Source organism: Carassius auratus, chromosome 23 (genome assembly GCF_003368295.1).
Source record: "Carassius auratus strain Wakin chromosome 23, ASM336829v1, whole genome shotgun sequence".
Taxonomy (NCBI): Eukaryota; Metazoa; Chordata; class Actinopteri; order Cypriniformes; family Cyprinidae; genus Carassius; species Carassius auratus.
Window position 1 is genome coordinate 16,719,205 of NC_039265.1, and position 4,667 is coordinate 16,723,871.

Sequence of the window (4,667 nt, forward strand, 5' to 3'; positions counted from 1 at the left end):
TCATTACAGAAATGATGTATAAACATTTCTTTCAGTGAAAATTCCTGCACTCTTACCTTTTTGTAATTGTTATTTTAATGTAATTTATTAGCCAAATTATGTTCAGTCTTGCTTTTGTGTGAAACTCAATTCAAACTTAGTCAAACTCAATTTACTAAAGTAAAAAAAATCTTAGCGTCCAAAAATTTTGTATGGCATATGACTTCTTTTAAACAGCACTGAGAGCTGACTGAGAGAACTGTTTATGAATATTTATGAATAAAAAGCAAGCCAATTCAAAATCATAAGCAGGTATAAGAAAAACTCTGGTTTCTGGGATTTTTTGAGCAAGCAGAATTCTCAGCAAGGTCGTGGCTCTATCCACCAACATATTTTCAATGTTTATAGAGAGCAATGAAAATCCCTATTGAAAAGTGAAGAATGGAATAAAATCTACAATTCAAAAAAATACTGTAAGGCATGCTTTAAATCCACAGTGTGTTCGGCGATCTAACATAGCGAGGCCTTGAATGCATGTTTCTCATCCAGCGCAAAAGTTGTTTTGCAAATTTTTAAGCTGTCATAGTGACCATGAATGATAAGTTACAAAAAGAAAACCAAAGAAAATGTAAAAAGAAAAATACCCATTTTTGTTTAAGCATTTAAACCAAATGTGAATGCAATGGACATTTTTTTTTTCCTTCATCATAATTATTATTATAATTTTTTTTATGGTTCCCATTTTGTCTTTTTTTTCTAGCTTGACAGGTCACTGTGAACTGTCATATGGAAAAGAGCTGAAGCTTTCTACATAAAATTTCAACGGCATACAGGACTGGAACAAAATTAGGGTGAGTAAATGACCAATTTTATTTCTGTATGGTTTTTATTAAACCACAGAATTTGCCAAAAGTTGTTTTTTAAATAACTAATAGACTAGCTTTTAATTTATTGTTGTTATTATTATTTTTATATTCTCAGTAGTTTACTCTTGTTCCAAATCCAGAACTTATTCACATATGGAGATTATAAATGAAAATTAAAATAATTATCAATACTGTCTGAGAACCTTATAATTATTACCCAAATTATGCATACCCTTTTTTTGTCATTCACAGCACAACAAAGTCTGTGCAATTCATTTTTTGAAAGGTAATTTACTTGTTTAAAGTGGAGACAACAAAGTCAATAAAGAGCTTAAGATGAAGCACAAGACGTGATGTAAGAAGGAAACAAAAACAAATCAAGGTAAATATAACATATTTTGCATAATTTCCAATCAAGCTGTGGTCTAATTTTGTAAAATGATTTGTAAAATGATTTTCTTTAAGTGTTCACTGAACACTTAAAGAAAAGGTTCTTTATTTGCATATTTGGTTCCATGGTGAACTTAAAACATCAACCAAAGGTTCTTTATTGTGGACAAAGGTTCTTTAGATTTTCTTTAGATGTTCTTTAGATGTTCTTTACAAAAAAGAGAGAAAAAAATGGCTGTTCACTGAAAGGTTCTTTGGAGAACTACAAAACGTAATTCTATTTTAGTAGGCTACTTGCATAAAGAAAAAGAAAATGAAAAAAAAAAACTCTATTGCAGTAATGCAAATAGAAATTTTAATTCCTAGCAGAATGCATAATCTGAAAAAGTTCAGAAAAAGTTATTCTGTTGCATGTACAGATGCATAATGTTAGACAAATAATCTAGTGCATGCTTTAGGCCCTGTGGACTTTTATAAATTAAACACTCCTAAAGCGTAGAAGTTAAGTAGAACTTTACTTAACTGCTAAGCTCATTTTACCTCCACCTGACATCCCAATTATGAGTCTTCCAGATAGGTCAGCCTTGTCAGAGCAACGTGACACAATTAGCACAACTCTAATTGCCTTCATCAGCCAGTGTGACCGGCCGTTCACGCCTCAGAACCCCGCTTGCGACCTGATCTGAGTGACTCTATGCATCCATTTCAACTTCTGACAGCATACACACTCCTCCGAGCTGAACCCCTGCATGTGTACGCCATATAAAACAGCAGATCTGTTGTGTCAAATTTGTTTGATGCGTCACAGATGCCAGTTTTCAATGGGCCTTTCAGGTGCTTGCATCAGTCTGTCATTACCAGAACGGCAACTGAAAAAGAATGAGTTGTTTACCTATGTGGCACCGTCATCGTAGTCGTCGTTGTTTACATTCAGAGGAGGCTGATGCTGTTGGATTGACGCTCGTCTATGCGATTCCAGATGCGTGCAATGGCGAAAATAACTCTTTTCATGTTTCAGTACAGAATTAAATGGGGGAAAAGTGTCTTTGACTGACTTGTTGAGGACTGAGGAGTCAGGAACTGTGCGTAGCATATACAATAAACTGCCTTGGCCCGGTTGCTGTGGTAACTAGAGCACACACCGCCGAGTGAATGTGTGCTCGCGACTTTGCACTGAAGAGTGAGAGACCTATGGGGATGTGGGAGGGCTGATGTCAGTGAATACTGAGAGTGCACATCCTAAATTATACCTGGATCTGTCTGTGGAGCATAACAATACGTGATATTTTTATAATTCCGATTCCCAAGTCTCCGGAGTGAGCTAGCGCCTCACCACACAGCCTCGTTTGATTCGCCGTCTAATGAATTGCGACGCGATTTGATTAAAAGAAAAACACATGCACAACGTTTAACAGATAAACCTCTTTTTTAAGCCTTGAACGCTGACAGATGTTTTCACTGGAATCTTCTTCGGATTAGTTGAACATTTCACTCATGTTTTGTTTGTCTCTCTCACGCATAGACTAAAAACAAAGGGGCCGTTGACAATGTGAATTCAACATGTTTCTCTCACAGTAACGGGCTGTGAATAATTAAAAGCTCAATTCAGACACATAAAGCTTACTAATCCCAGCCCTGTTCACTTCAGACTCATTCACTATGCCTTTTATCTGCTGTGCAACACAAAAACATAGACATCATAGATTTCGATAGTGGACACTACAGGGAATGATTTTCGCCCAGGCTTAATAGGAATATTTTCAAAGAGAATCGCAGATAAACGTCTTTATAAGAGTTGCTCAAACAATCAGGCTCTCTTTGGCTCAGTGCTTATGTATCTAAATCACTGCAGCAACTTTTTTCTTTCTTTGCACACACTTTTCGATAAATATTTGACAGCGATCGCTTTCTTTTGTAGCTGATGAAAAACATTCCATAAACAAGTTAAACAGAAATTGGTCAATTTTTTTCTGTGAAAACGAACAACAGAAACATTGAGCTTTAGATTGTAGAAGAACAGTCTTTCAAATATTTTCATGCAGTGATATTTGAGGCCAGTAAAACAACCGATTTGTTTAGTTTTTTATGAGCTCTGGAACAAAAGTGGACGCTATTAATGAGTGAGGGAGGATTGTTGACTGAATTACCTTTAATTTACTCATTTTTGTTCTTCACCTCCTCCATTTTTTGTTCAACAGAACAGTGAAATACATTTGATTATTGCCCATGACCTTCATCTAGCTATGACGGCTGTGGGATAGACAGGGGCCATTTATAGCGCGTTAGTTATTTGTATATGCTGAAATCTCTGTAGCCCAGATTTCTCAGATTTCTTAGTTTTTACCATTATAAGAATACTTTATCTAAAAATTTAAATTTGCTGAAAATAAACTCAGGCCATCCAAGATGTAGATGAGTTGATCCTCTGGAGTGAATGGGTGCCATCAGAATGAGAGGCCAAACTTATATAAGATACATATGTTTTGATGATGAAACAAACTAATTCTGCATTCTGGATGGCCTGAGGGTGTGAGTAATTTTTCATGAAATATTCATTTTTTGGATGAACTATTCTATTTTAAATTACTTTAGAACAAAACATTACTTTTGACGTAACATTTATAATTCATATATAACGCCATTTATTTTTATTTTATTGTTTTCTTTATTGACACATTAAAATGGAATAGAGATTAGGAATAACACAATTTTTTTAACTCTAATATTTCTGATCACTCTCAGTGCGGCAGGATTGATCCATGCAATTCAGTCCATCCATCTCCACTGTTCCTGCATCTGTAGCTGCAGCCGTCACCTCACATGATGATCTGGAGTGAGTTCTGATGAGATAAGCTGCTAAAGCCGGTTTCATATCAACATCATCACACAACCGATGTAAGTAGGAGTCTAATCCTTGATGTTATACTGTTCAAAAACTACCTTCTTGCAGCCTATAGTTCTGCCCAAACATGATCATTCATCATTTATTCACTCTCATGTTATTTCAAACATGTATTTCTTTCTTCTGCAAAAAACAAAAGATGATATTTTTAGGAACTTTTATTTTTGTTTTTGCTATTGACAACTGAATAATAATTAAAAAAAAAATACACTAATACACTTCTCAAAATAAACGTTGCTTTATGTAAGGAAGTTTGTAAATACGGGTTTAGAATCACATGAGGGTGAGTAAACAATGGGTGTACTGTCCTTTTAAATTGTTAGTCACACTATCTTCATACAGAAAGGAGTTTTTAGCATAAAAAGATCTGCTAGGGCTGTAAGAAAATATCGATACACATGAGTATCATAATATTTCGTGTCATGATACTGTATCGATTCCCAAAAAGGGAATATTGATATTTATTATTAATGTTTTTTTTTTTCATTCATACAAGATTTATGGCAGTTTCGTTTAGAGTTCATATCCAG

General features: G+C 34.8%; 1 long non-coding RNA gene across 1 annotated transcript; it reads left to right on the top strand.

Moving 5' to 3' along the window:
• The first annotated feature begins 781 nt into the window (after window positions 1-781).
• Window positions 782-4,120, top strand: LOC113041769 (uncharacterized). Its single transcript, XR_003275469.1, has 3 exons — window positions 782-830; window positions 1,098-1,227; window positions 3,978-4,120. It is a non-coding gene; the product is annotated as an uncharacterized LOC113041769 (long non-coding RNA).
• Window positions 4,121-4,667: the final 547 nt, after the last annotated feature.